Source organism: Triticum aestivum, chromosome 6D, assembly GCF_018294505.1.
Source record: "Triticum aestivum cultivar Chinese Spring chromosome 6D, IWGSC CS RefSeq v2.1, whole genome shotgun sequence".
Lineage (NCBI taxonomy): Eukaryota > Viridiplantae > Streptophyta > Magnoliopsida > Poales > Poaceae > Triticum > Triticum aestivum.
This window is the reverse complement of record NC_057811.1, coordinates 335576915-335598413: the sequence shown is the minus strand read 5'-3', so window position 1 is coordinate 335598413 and position 21499 is coordinate 335576915.

Sequence of the window (21499 nt, the reverse complement as noted above, 5' to 3'; positions counted from 1 at the left end):
TGCTCACATCAGATCCCTTGTGGACCATCGGTTCCTTTGTTGGATTTTATCCGACAGTGTCCTTCATATTGAATAACCTTGTGAGCCTTTCCATGGGTATATAATGCATTTGGTAAATTGTATCATCTGTTTTTGAACAATGCTCTTCTTTCGAGCTTGTAATATTTACTCCGAAGTTTGTGGTATATGTTCCTAAGATGCCTTGATGGGTTGAACCTATGCCTTTCATAATATGTGTGAACTCGAAAGTTTTCATGAGTCATACTCTTCTGGTATTTTGCCAGATAAAATTTCAACACTACAACTTCTTTGAAAAATGAGAAGTGGATGAAAGGTTATGCATTGGAGAAGTGGGAGTCGACCTTGAACTTTGCGTTCATGCCCATGGACACGATGTAGATCTTTTCATTAAAGCTTTTCTTAAATTAATCATTCCCTTGGTATAAGTTCGTCTTATATCTGGGATCTGACATTTTGCAATCATGGTTCCAACCATGTTCTCTTTTAAATACCATTTCTCGTGCAAGTTTAAGCACTTGTCTTCTGCAGAGCAATACCCCAGTCCAACCTCTACTTTGGTTTGTCGTCGAGTATTACCCCCCTGGTATCTCAAGATTATCACGGAACTGCATAACTTATTATGAGTTCTCCATCAAGTATTACATTCTCATTGATTCCAATTTTTCACGGGCTCCGAGTTATCAAACACTCAAGGACATCGATAATTGAATCGAGTCCGCACTACGGTTCAACAACTTTTAGTAATGTTCCTTACTTACGAGTTTGTACCCGATCGCGTCATTCCTAGCCTGTTTAGCTATATCATTATCTTGATGATTTTAACTGTGCTACCTGGTCCTTATTCCCGGAGCACCACTTTCGACGATGAGCTAAGCTTACGTCGATTTTCCTCGTCATATCGTTTCACCTCGAACAACAAACTTGCCCCGAGTTTGTGTAGTATCCGTGGCTCCAATAATCTTTTGTTGCATCAGTCCTTTTGCTTGATGCAGTCGCTGATCAATTGCTTCTTCGTGGATCCCCTCGACAAAAAAATGTCGTGATCACCATCAACATTTTGAGCTCTTCCAGGATATCAGTCGAAATTCAGGATGAGAAATACCATCCTTGCCCCACGATGATTTGTGTTATCATCGGAAACGTTATTGCGCCCCCTCCAAGTCAGACTTGATCATGTTATGGAGCTCTTTACTATCTAGCTTATGTTATGTTCTACATTGAAGTATTACTGTCCTTCATGTCAAGGATGTTGTGAGGATTGCCCCACCTCTTAAGAATTCCTGATATAGTAATACTTGTCGTCATCTCCATTCATTTCTAGGTTCACGTGTTGATTCTAACCGGGATACCAATAGGTGAACTGTGTTGTTTGGATTCTGCCCTTCTAGCAACCTTATTCCTTTGAAGTTAATGATCGGCCGTTCATTCTTAGACTATTGATTATGGAATCGCCATTCCGACGTTGGTCGTGCAACCCATCCCATATTTCGGGAGCACCTTTCAACCAATGTTTAATTGGGTATGTTCTCCTCGAGCATACCTCATTATATCATTCGATCTAGCTAATGTTATCTCCTTGGTCACTTAGTTGTGGAAATCCATCTTTTGGAAATCTCAATGGGTTGTCGCTGAGACAATCAGCCACCTCCTCATCCTCTCGTTGGTATACTGATGGACTCTTGTTTCGGAAATCGCTTCCATAGTTCGTTTCCCGAGAATCTTACAATGTCATCTCGTCAATTGGTGTTGCACCTTTTTCTTCTTAGGCATCCTAAGTCTGAGGAATCGTGACACCAATCAGATCTGAATCTCGGTCAGATATGATGGTTGGAACATATTTCCAAGAGTTATAACACTGGTCTCTACATAACTCGATAAGGTGGTGTCTTTGCTTAGCACCCCTAGCCAGAGGACCTTTTGTTATAATTTCCTTTTTAGCAAGGTTAACCATTCTCCCATGAGGAAATTGTAAGACTTATTCTACAAGTTGTTCCTGATGGATCCTTCCTGTATCCAAAGTCTGACCTTTGCTTGAATACATTGCCAATGCTATCTCAAAGCATGTCACTGATACTCCAATTTTCAATAAGAACATTTGAAGCACAATGCTAAATTTTCTTTATCAATTATCCATACACCGTTGTATGGGTAATGGCATGAAATTTCTCTCCTTTTTCCTAAAGGGTTTTCTACGTTATATCCCGACATGGATATCATGCTCTGCTTACCCTTGGGAAGAATATACCCTTGAAATATGTGTTTAAACACATTTTCCTTTCCATTGTTCCGATTAATCTGATAATGATATTTTCCTTTCCATTCTTTTGTTTAACCCTTCTTGAGTTCTATATGATCTAAGCAGTAATATTCTCCTGCTTATGTAAACACCTCGGTGTACCATTCTGTCAGCAAGACCCTGTTACTATTGTTGATGACATCCCGGTAGCCACCGATGGACGAGAACTTTGCCTAATGGTCCGCCTCGTTTCAACGAGCAGGAAAATGGTTCTCTTCGTCCCTCGCCCTTGGTACCAACGTGTTGCCGACTTAACTCACAGGGTATTCTCTGACATGCCTTGCTATCATGACCGTGCAAGATGTCACTGCTCCAAAAAAAACCACATGGTGGGCCCATAACCCATAGTTCCACAGGATCGAAACCTGACTCTTCTATACAACCCTGTTTCTAATGGTTGTTCCTCGCGCATGGCCTCGTATGTAATTCACGAGCCACCTTCAGGTCTGATATCGGACACAATACTTATTCCCGTTGCTTTGACCCTTTCACGCCCTATAACAGGCATCGAACGATTGCCTGCCCGCTCGAAACTTCCCAGGTTACCTCCTTATTTTGCTCTCGATATTTTCTTAAGTTTCGATTCGAGGGTTACTTTCCACCACCTTCCTCGATGTTATCGACCCGATAGTCAACCTTGTCGAGGCCCGTTCTCCCAGAATGCCCACCCTTTATTCTTTCGTAAGTACGATGGAGTTCCTGAAGAAAGGACGCCGACTTCATCATGATGACCGAAGCAGAAAAATGAAGACATCAATGTATTGGACCAGCCTCTTCGAGAAGAGCAAGCCAGGATGAGAAGACCTGCTAGATTCGTTACCAAACCTTCCCCCTTACTCCCCTTTTAAATCTCGGGACGAGATTTCTTGTAGTAGAGGAGAATTGTGACGCCCGGATAATTATGCTACAGTAAACCTACGCTAATGATGCCCCGTCACCTCTGTTAGTGTTGGTAATCTCGCGTTAGTTCAAAACCGGACCAAAATTCAAATTCAAAAGAAAAGCAAACAACAAAAGTTTTCAAAAAATTAAAACTAAAATGTTCGGGTTGTTTCAAATAAATCGTAAGCAATTATGGTGGAGAAACCAAACTTTTATGTAATGCTTAAATTAACTATAAGGATTTAAACAGTAGCAAAACAATTAATTAAATGCCTTTTACAAATAATAAATTACTAAACTATTTTATTTTGTCACCAAACTTTTTGTGGCATTGGGGTATTTTGTAACACTAATTTAGGTACTACTTGTATATTTTATAAAACAAAAATATATAGAAAATAAATAGAAAACTAATAAATAGAAAACAAATAAATACAAAAAAAAGGAAGAACCCCCCGGGCTCCGGCCCAGCAGGCCACCGGCCCAACTGGGCAAATGCCCAGCCGACCACTTCCCCACTCCTCCTTATCCACTCCTCCCAAAGCCTAGCCACCTACCGCACATCCCCTCCCCTCGATCTCCCACGATCCCCTCTCTCCCTCGGTCGCTCCTCCCCCCTCTCCCGATCCCATCTGGATCGGGCCAACCGCGCACTCGCCCGACACCGCATCGGCGCCACCTCGCCACGACTTCGCCCTGCCGTACCCGGCCGCGGTCGTCGCTGCTCCCGGCGAGCCGCCTCGCGCCGCTGCCACCAACGGGCCCCCCTTGCTGGCCCGCATCGTTCTAGATCGAGGCAACCGCCTGGACCTCGCCGCCGGACATCGCTCGCCGGAGCCGCTCCGCGTCGCCTCGCCTCCTCACCGGACCTCCTCAAGCTCCTCCTCGACCCCCGCTGCCGAACCCCTACCGCCCCTGTGAGCTCCCCCTCTCCTCGTTCCCCTGTGCGCCCTGCCTCTCCCCTGCGCTCGGCTCCGCCGCCCGCCGGCGCCCGCGGACGGCCGCACCCGGCCAACCACGTGTGCCCTGCCCGTCGCACGCCTCCCCTGCTCTTGGCCGCGCGCGCCTCGCGTCGAGGCAACGCCTCGCCGGCGGCCTTGCCATCGATCGCCCGCGGCCCCCTCGCTGGCCGCCGCTCGGGTCCGTCCCGCCGGGCCACCGCGCCCCCTGCCCCGGCCACCTCGGGCATGGCCTCGCCCCTTTCTTGGCGCCGCCGCGGCCACTGCCCGGTTGGCCAGCATCCTAGCCGCGCCCTCGCCGTGGCCTCGTCCCTGGCCGGCGCCTCCTGTCATCCTGGGCAAGCGCCCAAACGTGCTGGGCATGAGCGCCCGCTAGCAACCGCCCTGCAATGGCCCTCTGGGCCACTGACTATGGGCCCCGCACACAGAACGGTTAAAGAAAAAAAACAGCGAATTAAAATAATAATAATAATAAAAATAAAAATAAATTAATAAAAATTAATAAATAAACAAATAAAGAAAATAAAAATAAAAATAAATTTAATTAATTAATTAATCTTGTTTAAATTAATCTAATTAGTTAGTTAATTTAATTAAACATTAGTTAATTAGCTAACGGCCCTGACAGGTGGGACCCACCTGTCAGGTTGACCAGGTCAACGGTCAACGTTGACTACTGACATCAGCATGACATCATGCTGATGTCATAAATCCAAATTTCGAATTAAATTAAATAATTAAATAAATTTCAGAAATTATTAAAATCTTTAGAAAATCATATCTTTTAAACCGTAGCTCAGATGGAAATACTTTCTACATGAAAGTTGCTCAGAACGACGAGACAAATCCAGATACGCAGTCTGTTCGTCCGCCAGACGTCCCTACCATAGCAACCTTTCAACTTTCCCCCTCCGGTCCATCTGTCCGAAAACGCAAAACATCGGGAATACTTTCCCGGATGTTCCCCCCCTTCGCCGGTACCACCTACTGTCGCGTTAGGACACACCTCGCACTGCTCATTGTCATGTCACGCATCGTCATGTTTACGTTTGCATTGTATTTACTGTTTCTTCCCCCTCTTCTCTCCGGTAGACTACGAGACCGACACTGCTGCTGCCCAGTTCGACTACGGAGTTGACGACCGCTCCTACTTGCCAGAGCAACCAGGCAAGCTCCCCCCTTGATCACCAGATATCGCCTATTCTTCTCTATACTGCTTGCATTAGAGTAGTGTAGCATGTTACTGCTTTCCGATATCCTATCCTGATGCATAGCCTATCCTTGCTACTACTGTTGTTACCTTTACCTGCAATCCTACATGCTTAGTGTAGGATGCTAGTTTTCCATCAGTGGCCCTACATTCTTGTCCGTCTGCTGTGCTATACTATCGGGCCGTGATCACCTGGGCGGTGATCACGGGTATATACTTATATACTATATACATGACACATGTGATGACTAAAGTCGGGTCGGCTCGTAGGAGTACCCGCAAGTGGATCTTTGTGGCGGAGCGACAGGGCAGGTTGAGACCGCCTAGGTGAGAGGTGGGCCTGGCCCTGGTCGGCGTTCGCGGATACTTAACACGCTTAACGAGATCTTGGTATTTGATCTGAGTCTGGCCATTTGGTCTATACGCACTAACCATCTACGCGGGAGTAGTTATGGGTATCCCGGCGTCGTGGTATCAGCCGAAGCTCTTTTGACGTCAGCGACAGAGTGGCGCGCGCCGATTGGACTGGAACGCCACTAGGGCTAGGTCTGCTTCCGGCCGCGTCGCAACGTGCAGGTGTGCATAGGGCGATGGGCCCAGACCCCTGCGCGCATAGGTTTAGACCGGCGTGCTGACCTCTCGGTTGAGCCTAGGTGGGGCTGCGACGCGTTGATCTTACGAGGCCGGGCATGACCCAGAAAAGTGTGTCCGGCCAAATGGGATCGAGCGTGTTGGGTTATGTGGTGCACCCCTGCAGGGAAGTTTATCTATTCGAATAGCCGTGTCCCTCGGTAAAAGGACGACCCGGAGTTGTACCTTGACCTTATGACAACTAGAACTGGATACTGAATAAAATACACCCTTCCAAGTGCCAGATACAACCCGGTGATCGCTCTCTAACAGGGCGACGAGGAGGGGATCGCCGGGTAGGATTATGCTATGCGATGCTACTTGGAGGACTTCAATCTACTCTCTTCTACTTGCTGCAAGATGGAGATGGCCAGAAGCGTAGTCTTCGGCAGGACTAGCTATCCCCCTCTTATTCTGGCATTCTGCAGTTCAGTCCACTGATATGCCCCTTTACACATATACCCATGCATATGTAGTGTAGCTCCTTGCTTGCGAGTACTTTGGATGAGTACTCACGGTTGCTTCTCTCGCTCTTTTCCCCCTTTCCTTTCTATCTGGTTGTCGCAACCAGATGCTGGAGTCCAGGAGCCGGACGCCACCGTCGACGACGACTCCTACGACACTGGAGGTGCCTACTACTACGTGCAGGCCGCTGACGACGACCAGGAGTAGTTAGGAGGATCCCAGGCAGGAGGCCTGCGCCTCGTTCGATCTGTATCGCAGTTTGTGCTAGCCTTCTTAAGGCAAACTTGTTTAACTTATGTCTGTACTAAGATATTGTTGCTTCCGCTGACTCGTCTGTGATCGAGCATTTGTATTCGAGCCCTCGAGGCCCCTGGCTTGTATTATGATGCTTGTATGACTTATTTATGTTTTAGAGTTGTGTTGTGATATCTTCCCGTGAGTCCCTGATCTTGATCGTACACATTTGCGTGCATGATTAGTGTACGGTCAAATCGGGGGCGTCACAGGTGCCGTACGTTCGGTACTTGATCGGTCGGATCATGAAGACGTACGACTACATCAACCGCGTTGTGATAACGCTTCCGCTGTCGGTCTACGAGGGTACGTGGACAACACTCTCCCCTCTCGTTGCTATGCATCACCATGATCTTGCGTGTGCGTAGGAAAGTTTTTAAAATTACTACGTTCGCCAACACCCACCTAGCTACAAGAGCTTTGTGATGAACTTCAATATGTAGGGGATGGAAAAGACCCTTCCTGAGGTATATTCAATGCTGAAATCAGCTGAGGTGGAGGTCAAAAAGGAACATCAAGTGTTGATGGTCAATAAAACCACTAGTTTCAAGAAAGGCAAGGGTAAGAAGAACTTCAAGAAGGACGGCAAGGGGGTTGCCGCGCCCGGTAAGCCAGTTGCCGGGAAGAAGCCAAAGCATGGACCCAAGCCTGAGACTGAGTGCTTTTATTGCAGGGGAAACGGTCACTGGAAGCGGAACTGCCCCAAGTACTTAGCGGATAAGAAGGCCGGCAATACCAAAGGTATATGTGATATACATGTTATTGATGTGTACCTTACCAGCGCTCGTAGTAGCTCCTGGGTATTTGATACCGGTGCGGTTGCTCATATTTGTAACTCAAAACAGGAGCTGCGGAATAAGCGGAGACTAGCGAAGGACGAGGTGACGATGCGCTTCGGGAATTGTTCCAAGGTCGATGTGATCACCATCAGTACGCTACCTCTACATTTACCTATGGGATAAGTTTTAAACCTCAATAATTGTTATTTAGTGCCAGCTTTGAGCATGAACATTGTATCTGGATCTCGTTTAATGCGAGATGGCTACTCATTTAAATCTGAGAATAATGGTTGTTCTATTTATATGAGAGATATTTTTTATGGTCATGCCCCGCTGGTCAATGGTTTATTCTTATTGAATCTCGAACGTGATGTTACACATATTCATAGTGTGAATGCCAAAAGATGTAAGGTTGATAATGATAGTCCCGCATACTTGTGGCACTGCCGCCTTGGTCACATTGGTGTCAAACGCATGAAGAAACTCCATGCAGATGGACTTTTGGAGTCTCTTGATTATGAATCATTTGACACGTGCGAACCATGCCTCATGGGCAAAATGACCAAGACTCCATTCTCCGGAACAATGGAGCGAGCAACCAACTTATTGGAAATCATACATACTGATGTGTGCGGTCCAATGAGCGTTGAGGCTCGCGGTGGTTATCGTTATGTTCTCACCCTCACTGATGACTTAAGTAGATATGGGTATGTCTACTTAATGAAACACAAGTCTGAGACCTTTGAAAAGTTCAAGGAATTTCAGAGTGAGGTTGAGAATCAACGTGACAGGAAAATAAAGTTCTTACGATCAGATCGTGGGGGAGAATATTTGAGTCACGAATTTGGCACGCACTTAAGGAAATGTGGAATTGTTTCACAACTCACGCCGTCTGGAACACCTCAGCGTAATGGTGTGTCCGAACGTCGTAATCGCACTCTGTTGGACATGGTGCGATCTATGATGTCTCTTACCGACCTACCGCTATCATTTTGGGGATATGCTTTAGAGACTGCCGCATTCACTTTAAATAGGGCTCCGTTGAAATCCATTGAGACGACACCGTATGAATTATGGTTCGGGAAGAAACCTAAGCTATCGTTCTAAAAGTTTGGGGATGCGATGCTTATGTCAAGAAACTTCAACCTGAAAAGCTCGAACCCAAGTCGGAAAAATGCGTCTTCATAGGATACCCTAAGGAAACTATTGGGTATACCTTCTACCTCAGATCCGAAGGCAAGATCTTTGTTGCCAAGAATGGATCCTTTCTAGAGAAAGAGTTTCTCTCGAAAGAAGTAAGTGGGAGGAAAGTGGAACTTGATTAAGTACTGCCTCTTGAACTAGAAAGTAGCGCAACTCAAGAAAATGTTTCTGTGGTGCCTGCACTGACTAGAGAGGAAGTTAATGATGATGATCAAGGAACTTCGGATCAAGTTACTACTGAACTTCGTAGGTCCACAAGGACACGTTCCGCACCAGAGTGGTACGGCAACCCTGTCCTGGAAATCATGTTGTTAGACAACGGTGAACCTTCGAACTATGAAGAAGCGATGGCGGGCCCGGATTCCGAAAATGGCTTGAAGCCATGAAATCCGAGATAGGATCCATGTATGAAAACGAAATATGGACTTTGACTGACTTGCCCGATGATCGGCGAGCCATAGAAAATAAATGGATCTTTAAGAAGAAGACAGACGCGGATGGTAATGTGACCATCTATAAGGCTCGGCTTGTCGCTAAGGGTTATCGACAAGTTCAAGGGGTTGACTACGATGAGACTTTCTCACCCGTAGCGAAGCTGAAGTCCGTCCGAATCATGTTAGGAATTGCCGCGTTCTATGATTATGAGATATGGCAAATGGACGTCAAAACGGCATTCCTTAATGGTTTCCTTAAGGAAGAATTGTATATGATGCAGCTGGAAGGTTTTGTCGGTCCTAAGAATGCTGACAACGTGTGCAAGCTCCAACGCTCAATCTATGGGCTGGTGCAAGCATCTCGGAGTTGGAACATTCGCTTTGATGAGATGATCAAAGCGTTTGGGTTTACGCAGACTTATGGAGAAGCCTGTGTTTACAAGAAAGTGAGTGGGAGCTCTGTAGCGTTTCTCATATTATATGTGGATGACATACTATTGATGGTAAATGATATAGAATTCTTGGAAAGCATAAAGGCCTACTTGAATAAGTTTTTTTTCAATGAAGGACCTTGGAGAAGCTGCTTATATATTAGGCATCAAGATCTATAGAGATAGATCGAGATGCCTCATTGGTCTTTCACAAAGCACGTACCTTGACAAGATATTGAAGAAGTTCAATATGGATCAGTCCAAGAAGTGGTTCTTGCCTGTATTGCAAGGTGTGAGATTGAGCACGGCTCAATGCCCGACCACGACAGAAGATAGAGAAAAGATGAGTGTCATCCCCTATGCCTCGGCCATAGGGTCTATTATGTATGCCATGCTGTGTACCAGACCTGATGTAAACCTTGCCGTAAGTTTGGTAGGAAGGTACCAAAGTAATCCCGGCATGGAACACTGGACAGCGGTCAAGAATATCCTGAAGTACCTGAAAAGGACTAAGGATATGTTTCTCGTTTATGGAGGTGACGAAGAGCTCGTCGTAAAGGGTTACGTCGACGCTAGCTTCGACACAGATCTGGATGACTCTAAGTCACAAACCGGATACGTGTATATATTGAATGGTGGGGCAGTCAGCTGGTGCAGTTGCAAGCAAAGCGTCGTGGCGGGATCTACATGTGAAGCGGAGTACATGGCAGCCTCGGAGGCAGCGCATGAAGCAATCTGGATGAAGGAGTTCATTACCGACCTAGGAGTTATTCCCAAGTCGGGCCCGATGACTCTCTTCTGTGACAACACTGGAGCTATTGCCCTGGCCAAGGAGCCCAGGTTTCACAAGAAGACCAGGCATATCAAGCGTCGCTTCAACTCCATTCGTGAAAATGTTCAAGATGGAGACATAGATATTTATAAAGTGCATACGGACCTGAATGTCGCAGATCCGTTGACTAAACCTCTTCCACGGGCAAAACATGATCAATACCAGAACTCTATGGGTGTTCGATTCATCACAATGTAACTAGATTATTGACTCTAGTGCAAGTGGGAGACTGTTGGAAATATGCCCTAGAGGCAATAATAAAATGGTTATTATTATATTTCCTTGTTCATGATAATTGTCTATTATTCATGCTATAATTGTGTTATCCGGAAATCGTAATACGTGTGTGAATACATATACCACAACATGTCCCTAGTGAGCCTCTAGTTGACTAGCTCGTTGATCAATAGATGGTTACGGTTTCCTGACCATGGACATTGGATGTCATTGATAACGGGATCACATCATTAGGAGAATGATGTGATGGACAAGACCCAATCCTAAGCATAGCACTAGATCGTGTAGTTCGTTTGCTAAAGCTTTTCTAATGTCAAGTATCATTTCCTTAGACCATGAGATCGTGCAACTCCCGGATGCCGTAGGAATGCTTTGGGTGTACGAAACATCACAACGTAACTGGGTGGCTATAAAGGTGCACTACAGGTATCTCCGAAAGTGTCTGTTGGGTTGGCACGGATCGAGACTGGGATTTGTCACTCCGTATGACGGAGAGGTATCTCTGGGCCTACTCGGTAATGCATCATCATAATGAGCTCAATGTGACCAAGTAGTTGCTCACGGGATCATGCATTACGGAACGAGTAAAGTGACTTGCCGGTAACGAGATTGAACAAGGTATTGGGATACCGACGATCGAATCTCGGGCAAGTAACATACTGTAATGCCCACGATGCGGCTATATCTCCCACGTGTCGAGGCACGACTTAGAGGCATAACCGCATTGTGGTTTTGTCGCAAGAAGGGTCATCTTCACACAATCCCATGTAATGAACAAGAATGGGATAAAGAGTTGGCTTACAATCGCCACTTCACACAATACATAAAAACATACATCATTCAGAGATACACACATAGGTCCGACTACGGAACCAAAAGAAAAGAAGACAACCCAACTGCTAGATCCCTGATCGTCCCAACTGGGCTCCGCTACTGATCGACCAGAAAAGAACAACACAACGAACAAGATCTTCATCGAGCTCCCACTTGAGCTCAGTAGCGTCACCTGCACTGGTCTCATCGGCACCTGCAACTATTTTGGAAGTATCTGTGAGTCACGAGGACTCAGCAATCTCACACCCGCGAGATCAAGACTATTTAAGCTAAAAGGAAAGGATGGTGTAATGAGGTGGAGCTGCAGCAAGCACTAGCATATATGGAGGCTAACATACGCAAATGAGAGCGAGAAGAGAAGCAACGGAACGGTCGTGAAACTAGCAATGATCAAGAAGTGATCCTGAACTCCTACTTACGTCAAACATAACCCAGAAACCGTGTTCACTTCCCGGACTCCGCCGAGAAGAGACCATCACGGCTACACACGCGGTTGATGCGTTTTAATTAGGGTCAAGTGTCAAGTTCTCTACAACCGGATATTAACAAATTCCCATCTGCCACATAACCGCGGGCACGGCTTTCGAAAGATAATACCCTGCAGGGGTGTCCCAACTTAGCCCATTATAAGCTCTCACGGTCAACGAAGGATAAACGTTCTCCCGGGAAGACCCGATCAGTCTCGGAATCCCGGTTTAGAAGACATTTCGACAATGGTAAAACAAGACCAGCAAAGCCACCCGAATGTGCCGACAAATCCCGATAGGAGCTGCACATATCTCGTTCTCAGGGCACACCGGATTGTCCAAGCTTCCGGTAGGCCAGCCCAGAGTTGCCCCTGGTGGCCACCGGCGACTGACAGGTTGGACCAACACTCAGAGGAGCACTGGCCCGGGGGTTTAAAATAAAGATGACCCTTGAGTCTGCAGAACCCAAGGGAAAAAGGCTTAGGTAGGCAAATGGTAAAACCAAGGTTGGGCCTTGCTGGAGGAGTTTTATTCAAAGCGAACTGTCAAGGGGGTCCCATAAATCACCCAACCGCGTAAGGAACGCAAAATCAAGGAACATAACACCGGTATGACGGAAACTAGGGCGGCAAGAGTGGAACAAAACACCAGGCATAAGGCCGAGCCTTCCACCCTTTACCAAGTATATAGATGCATTAATTAAATAAGAGATATTGTGATATCCCAACATATCCATGTTCCAACATGGAACAAACTTAATCTTCACCTGCAACTAGCAACGCTATAAGAGGGGCTGAGCAAAAGCGGTAACATAGCCAAACAACGGTTTGCTAGGAAGGGTGAAAAAGTTTAGAGGTTCATGGCAATTCGGGAGGCTTGATAAGCAAGTGGTAGGTAGCGCGACATAGCAATAGAGCGAACAACTAGCAAGCAAGGATAGAAGTGATTTCGAGGGTATGATCATCTTGCCTGAGATCCCGGAAGGAAGAAGAACGAGTCCATGAAGAAGACAAGCGGACGTAGTCGAACGAATCCTCACAACTCCGGAAAGAAACCGAAGCTAACGAGAGAAGCAACCCGGAAAGAAACAAACAACATAGTAAACAACCACCACATACACATGGCGTGATGCAAAAACAAATATGATGCATGTCCGGTTTAAAGAGGCGTGGTATGGCAAAGTGCAACAAACAATACTACAAGTTAAGTGGAGCTCAATATGCAACGAGTTGCATATTGAAGAAACACCACATTTAATTATTTAGTTCTCTCTCGTTAATGGACCCAACACATACCGATTGACAAAGGGAATTGTATACGGGATTGCTTGAATCCTCGACATCGTGGCTCATCCGATGAGATCATCGTGGAACGTGTGGGAGCCAACATGGGTATCCAGATCCCGCTGTTGGTTATTGGCTAGAGAGGTGTCTCGGTCATGTCTGCATGATTCCCGAACCCGTAGGGTCTACACACTTAAGGTTCGATGAAGCTAGGGTTATAAGGAAGGTTTGTATGTGATTACCGAATGTTGTTCGGAGTCCCGGATGAGATCCCGGACGTCACGAGGAGTTCCAGATTGGTCCGGAGGTGAAGATTTATATATGGGAAGTCATCATACGGTCACCAGAAATATTCGGGGGTATACCGGTATTGTACCGGGACCACCGGAGGGGTTCCGGGGGTCCATCGGGAGGGTCCACCTGCCCCGGATGGCCTTATGGGCTGTAGGTGGAAGGGAACCAGCCCCTAAGTGGGCTGGGCGCCATCCCCCCTAGGGCCCATGCGCCTAGGGTTGGGGGAACCCTAAAGGGGGGGCGCCCCCCTTGCTTGGGGGGCAAGCCCCCTCCCCCTTGGCCGCCGCCCCCCCCTTTAGATCTCATCTAGAGGGGCCGGCCCCCTTTCCCCTTCTCCCTATAAATAGAGGGGTGGAGGGAGGGCTGCAGCACCACATCCAAGGCGCAGCCCCTCCCCTCCTCAACACCTCTCCTCCTCCGCGTGAGCTTGGCGAAGCCCTGCCGAAGAACAGCCACTCCACCACCACCACGCCGTCGTGCTGCTGTTGGAGCCTTCTTCCTCAACCTCTCCCTCCTCCTTGCTGGATCAAGGCGCGGGAGACGTCACCGGGCTGCACGTGTGTTGAACGCGGAGGCACTGTTGTTCGGTTCTTGGATCGGATTCCGCCGCGATCTGAATCGCTACGTGTACGTATGACTCCTCGAACCGCGTTCTTGCAATGCTTCCGCATCGTGATCTTCAAAGGAATGAAGATGCACTCCCCTCTCGTTGCTAGTAAACTCCATAGATTGATCTTGGTGATGCGTAGAAATTTTTTAATTTCTGCAACGATCCCCAACAAAACTCGTGTTCAAATCTCAGCGCAATCGGCGTTACGGATCTCCGGGAATATAAGAAACGGTTTTCGGCCAGATCTGGAGAGCGCGAAACAAAAGAGAACGGAGAGGGAGATCCAATCTCGGAGGGGTTGCCGCCCCTCCGGCGCCATGGAGACCAAGGACCAGAGGGGGAACCCTCCTCCCATCTAGGGGGAGGCCAAGGAAGAAGAAGAAGAAGGAGGGGGGCTCTCTCCCCCTCGCTTTCGGTGGCGCCGGAGTGCCACCGGGGCAAGGATCATGACGGCGATCTACGCCAACAATCTTGCTACCATCAACACCAACTTTCTCCACCTCTATGCAGCGGTGTAACACCTCTTCTCCCATGCTGTAATCTCTACTTAAACATGGTGCTCAACTCCATATATTATTTCCCAATGATCTATGGTTATCCTATGATGTTTGAGTAGATCTATTTTGTCCTGTGGGTTAATCGTGATATTGGTTGGTATGATTGTATATTTTATTTATGGTGCTGTCCTACGGTGCCCTCCGTTCTCGCGCAAACATGAGGGTCCCTCGCTGTAGGGTGTTGCAATATGTTCATGGTTTGCTTATTGTCAGTGTTGCGGGGGATGACATCATCCCAAACGCGGATAGGTGGGTTATGGTGCATGGGAGGAAAGAGGACTTGATACTTAATGCTATGGTTGGGTTTCACGACCTTAATTATCTTTAGTAGTTGCGGATGCTTGCTAGGGGTCCAATCATAAGTGCGTATGATCCAATATGTTAGCTCATGCCTCTCCCTCATATAAAATTACAAGAATGATTACCGGTACTTGTTATCGATTGCCTAGGGACAAATAACTTTCTTGTTGACAAAAGCTCTCTACTAAAACTAATTTAGTTGTGTCTTTATCTAAACAACCCCTAGATTTTATTTACGTGCTCTTTATTATCTTGCAAACCTATCCTATCACACCTACAAAGTACTTCTAGTTTCATACTTGTTCTAGGTAAAGCGAACGTCAAGCGTGCGTAGAGTTGTATCGGTGGTCGATAGAACTTGAGGGAGTATTTGTTCTACCTTTAGCTCCTCATTGGGTTCGACACTCTTACTTATCGAAAGAGGCTACAATTGATCCCCTATACTTGTGGGCTATCAAGACCTTTTTCTGGCGCCGTTGCCGGGAAGCAATAGCGTGCGGTGAATATTCTCGTGTGTGCTTGTTTGCTTTATCAGTAAGTAGATTTTATTTCCTATTCTAAGTTGTTCTCTATCTTTAGTTATGGATATGGAACACGAAACACCAAAAAATTAGTGGTACTTGTTATTCATGGAGATGGGGAACCTCCTAAAACCCTCGATGCTCGTTATGTTAAAGATATTATGCACTACTTTCATAATCCTGAGAAAACCCCATTCAACTTGATAGTGGGAGTAACGTTGGATCAACATGAATACTTTAGGGATTATCGGTTGACACAAAAAGGGAAACTTTTATGGGATCAAATTTATATGTTGTATTGGTATGCTCGGGATTTATGCTTGAGATATGATTTTACTTGTTGCTCTAGGATGAATGCTCCACAACCTTCCCTTTTCATGTGAATTTAATAATAATGAAACCTTGGCTTCTTATGCTAATGGTATATATGATTATTATGATGTGGAACGAATAGAAGACTTTGTTGCTTTTAAGGGTGCTTATGAAATTGAATATTTGTTTTAAAAATATGAAGCTTTTGATGATGATGTTTATAGACCTGAAAATTTTGCCATCCTTAAATATTGCTATGATAATTATAAATACAATTCCGATATTGATGAATTTATTAAGAAAGTCTCCGCTGTCAAAGAAGAGACTAATATTTTGTAGGAGTCTATGGAAGAAGGAATTGATGAAACTGTGAGCTCATTGGATGAAAAAGATGATGAGGAGAGCGAAGAACAAAAGGAGGAAGAACGGATTAGCTACCCGTGCCCACCTTCTAATGAGAGTAACTCTTCAACTCATACATTATTTAATTTCCCTTCGTGCTTACCAAAGGATGAATGCCATGATAATTGCTATGATCCCGTTGATTTGTTTAAAATATCCCTTTTTGATGATGCTTGCTATGCTTGTGGCCATGTTGCCAATATGAATGATGCTTATGGAGATGAACTTGCTATAGTTCCTTATGTTAAGAATGAAATTGTTGCTATTGCACCCACACATGATAGTCCTATTATCTTTTTAAATTCTCCCAACTACACTATATCGGAGAAGTTTGCACTTATTAAGGATTATATTGATGGGTTGCCTTTTACTATTTCACATGATAATTTTGATGAATATAATATGCATGTGCTTGTTGCTCCTACTTTCAATTATTATGAGAGGGGAACTACATCTCCGCCTCTTTATGTTTCCAACACGAAAAAATTGCAAGGAACTGCTTATGCTATGTATTGTCCTTTACTTGATGTTCATGAATTGTTCTTGTATGACATGCCGATGCATAGGAAGAGAGTTAGACTTCGTCATTGCTTGATATATGTTGCTTTGTGCTCACTACTAAATGCCAAATCATCGTTAATTAAAATTGGCTTTGATATACCTTGGGATCCGGGTGGATCCATTACTTGAGCACTTTATGCCTAGCTTAATGGCTTTAAAGAAAGCGCTGCCAGGGAGACAAACTAGAAGTTTTAAAGATTCATTTATTTTTGTTGAGTGCTTTTATAAAGTTTAAAAACAAAAAAAATATAGAGGGGAACTTTAAAACTTTTCACAAAAGAGAAGCGATTGGAAGTTATGCATTGGAGAAGTGAGGGTCGACCTTGAACACTTGTGTTCATGCTCATGGAAACAATGTAGAATTTTTCATGAAGATTCTCACAAAAATAATTATCCCCTTGTACAATTCCATTGTATTATAAAAATAATGTGCCAAGATTTGCCTTTAGGATGTTTACATTGCTTGTTGGTTTGTGCGATGCAAAACATAAACTTTGGCTGTAGCGCGCGATTTTACATTTTTTACTGGAAAGTCAAACGGTTCTGAAATTTTTTGCACTATATTTCCATACAAATTTTTTATTTTTCCTAATTGTTTTAGAATTTTTAGAGTACCAGAAGTATGGTGAATGTTCAGATTACTACAGACTGTCCTGTTTAAGACAGATTCTGTTTTTGATGCATTGTTTGCTTGTTTTATCGATTTCTATCAGTGGATTAAGCCATGGAAAAGTTATATTAAAGTAGATACAATGCAAAAACAAAATTTGAATTGGTTTGCAACAATACTTAGAGTGGTGATTTGCTTTATTATACTAACGGATCTTACCGAACTTTCTGTTGAGTTTTGTGTGGATGAAGTGATCAAAGATCGATGAGGTTTCGATATGAGGAGAAGGAGGAGAGGCAAGAGCTCAAGCTTGGGGATTCCCAAGGCACCCCAAGTAAATATTTAAGGAAACTCAAGCATCTAAGCTTGGGGATGCCCCGGAAGGCATCCCATCTTTCTTGAACAAGTATCGGTATGTTTTCGGTTTCGTTTCGTTCATGTGATATGTGCAAATCTTGGAGCATCTTTTGCATTTAGTTTTCCTTTTTATTTTATGAACCATGCTGGTATGAGATAATCCATGGTTGATTTATAGAATGCTCATTGCACTTCACTTATATCCTTTGAGTATGGCTTTATAGAATGCTTCATGTGCTTCACTTATATTATTTGAAGTTTGGATTGCATGTTTCTTTTCACATAGAAAACCGTTGTTTGAAGAATGCTCTTTTGCTTCACTTATATTTATTAGAGCATGGTTTTTTGTAGAAAGAATTAAACTCTCATGCTTCACTTATATCTATTTAGAGAGTCAAAAGGAATTGGTCAATTGCATGGTTAGTCATAAAATCCTACATAAAACTTATGGATCATTGAATATGATATGTTTGATTCCTTGCAATAGTTTTGTGATATAGAGATGGAATATGTGGGAGGTACTAGTAAATGGTTGTGTTTAGTAAGAATATTGGTGTTAAGGTTTGTGATTCTCGCAGCATGCATGTATAGTCTCTCGTTATGCTATGATGTTGGAGCATGATTTATTATTGATTGTCCTCCTTATGAGTGGCGGTCGGGGACGAGCGATGGTATTTTCCTACCAATCTATCCCCCTAGGGGCTTGCGTAGTAGTACTTTGCTTCGTGGGCACCGTGCATTTCCCTTTCTCACGTCGAGATGTGGTGCAAACTTCACAGGTGCATCCAAACCCCGTGATATGATACGCTCTATCACACATAAGCCTTATTATATCTTCCTCAAAACATCCACCGTACCTACCTATTACGGCTTTTCCATGGCCATTCCGAGATATATTGCCATGCAACTTCCACCGCTTTCGTTTGATGACTTGAGCATTCATTGTCATATTGCTTTGCATGATCATATAGCTGACATAGTAGTTGTGGCACAGCCATCGTTTATCATTTTTCATACATGTTACGCTAGATCATTGCACATCCTGGTACATTGTCAGAGGCATTCATATAGAGTCATATTTTGTCATAGGTATCGACTTGTAATTTTTATTTCTTTTGAGTTATAAGTAAATAGAAGTGTGATGATCATCATTACTCATTTTTAGAGCAGTGCCCCAGTGAGAAAAGGATGATGGAGACTATGATTCCCCCACAAGTCGGGATGACACTGCGGACAATGAGAGAGAAAAAAAAGAGAAGAAAAAAAGAAAATAAAAAAAAGAAAAAGAAAGAAAAAAAAGAAAAAAAAATAAACAAAGAGAGAAGGGGCATTGTTAGTATCCTTTACCACACCTGTGCTTCAAAGTAGCACCATGTTTTTCATATGGAGAGTCTCCTATGTTGTCACTTTCATATACTACTGGGATTTTTTCATTATAGGATTAGATGCACACCCACTTAGTTTTCATATTGAGCTTTCATACACTTATAGCTCTTAGTGCATTCGTTGCCTGGCAATCCGTACTCCTCGCATTGATACCAATTGACGGGCATCTCCATAGCCCGTTGGTTAGCCGCATCGATGTGAGAGTTTCTACCTTTTTCTTCTTCTTTATATTTATCCCTATCATTATACTCTATTGTACACGTAGTGCTATATACATGGCTTGCGCTCATGTATTGCGTAAGGGTTGAAAAAGCTGAAGCGCGTTAAAAAGTATGAACCAATTGCTCGGCTTGTCATCGGGGTTGTGCATGATAAATACTTTGTGTTAAGAAGACAAAGTATGACAAGACTATATGATTTTATAGGGATAACTTTCTTTAGCGTTGATATTTTGAAAGACATGATTGTTTGTTGGGATGTCTGAGTATTGATGTCTTTATGTCCAATTATAGACTATTGCTTTGAATCACTTATGTCTTAATATTCATGCCATGAATAGATATATGATCAAGTTTATGCTGGGTAGCATTCCACATCAAATATTATCTTTTTTATCATTTACCTACTCGAGGACGAGCAGGAATTAAGCCCGGGGATGCTGATACGTCTCCGTCGTATCTATAATCTTTGATTGTTTCATGCCAATATTATACCACTTTCACATACTTTTGGCAACTTTTTATATGATTTATTGGACTAACCTATTGATCCAGTGCCTAGTGCCAGTTCCTGTTTTCTGCATGTTTTTGTATCGCAGAGTATCCATATCAAACGAAGTCCAAATGCAATAAAATTTCACGGAGAATTGTTTTGGAATATATGTGATTTTTGGGAGTTGGAATCACCGCAGACGGAGACCCGTGGTGGGCACAACCCACCAGGGCGCGGTCCCGGAGCCAGGCGTGCCGTGGTGGGTTGTGCCCACCTCGTACATCGGTTAGAGCTCTACTTCGGGCGCAAGGAAGCTTATATCTGGAAAAAAATCGTGTTCAAATCTCAGCGCAATCGGAGTTACGGATCTCCGGGAATATAAGAAATGGTTTTCGGTCAGATCTAGAGAGCGCGAAACAGAAGAGAATAGAGAGGGAGACCCAATCTCGGAGGGGCTTCCGCCCCTCTGGCGCCATGGAGACCAAGGAACAGAGGGGGAACCCTCCTCCCATCTAGGGGGGGGGGGCAAGGAAGAAGAAGGAGGGGGGCTCTCTTCCCCTCGGTTCCGGTGGCGCCGGAGTGCCACCGGGGCAAGGATCGTGACGGCGATCTACACCAACAATCTTGCTACCGTCAACACCAACTTTCTCCCCCTCTATGCTGCGGTGTAACACCTCTTCTCCCCGCTGTAATCTCTACTTAAACATGGTGCTCAACTCCATATATTATTTCCCAATGATCTATGGTTATCCTATGATGTTTGAGTAGATCTATTTTGTCCTGTGGGTTAATCGTGATATTGGTTGGTATGATTGATTTATTTATGGTGCTGTCCTATGGTGCCCTCCGTTCTCGCGCAAACGTGAGGGGCCCTCGCTGTAGGGTGTTGCAATATGTTCATGGTTTGCTTATTATCAGTGTTGCGGGGGATGACAGCTGCCCAAAGGCGGATATGTGGGTTATGGCGTATGGGAGCAAAGAGGACTTGATACTTAATGCTATGGTTGGGTTTCACGACCTTAATTATCTTTAGTAGTTGCGGATGCTTACTAGGGGTCCAATCATAAGTGCATATGATCCAAGTAGAGAAAGTATGTTAGCTCATGCCTCTCCCTCATATAAAATTACAAGAATGATTACCGGTACTTGTTATCGATTGCCTAGGGACAATTAACTTTCTTGTTGACATAAGCTCTCTACTAAAACTAATTTAGTTGTGTCTTTATCTAAACATCCCCTAGATTTTATTTACGTGCTCTTTATTATCTTGCAAACCTATCTTATCACACCTACAAAGTACTTCTAATTTCATACTTGTTCTAGGTAAAGCGGATGTCAAGCGTGCGTAGAGTTGTATCGGTGGTCGATAGAACTTGAGGGAATATTTGTTCTATCTTTAGCTCCTCGTTGGATTCAACACTCTTACTTATCGAAAGAGGCTATAATTGATCCCCTATACTTGTGTGTTATCACCGCTCCCGAGGGCTTCTAATGGAACGCGTTTGGCTACTACCGGCGCGACCACGGCCTGGGAGCTTTGTGCGGGCAGGCCGGGGAACACGCTGGAGCTTGCAAAGAAGGCAACTCGGCCGTGATGTACGACTACCTGATGCTGCTCCAG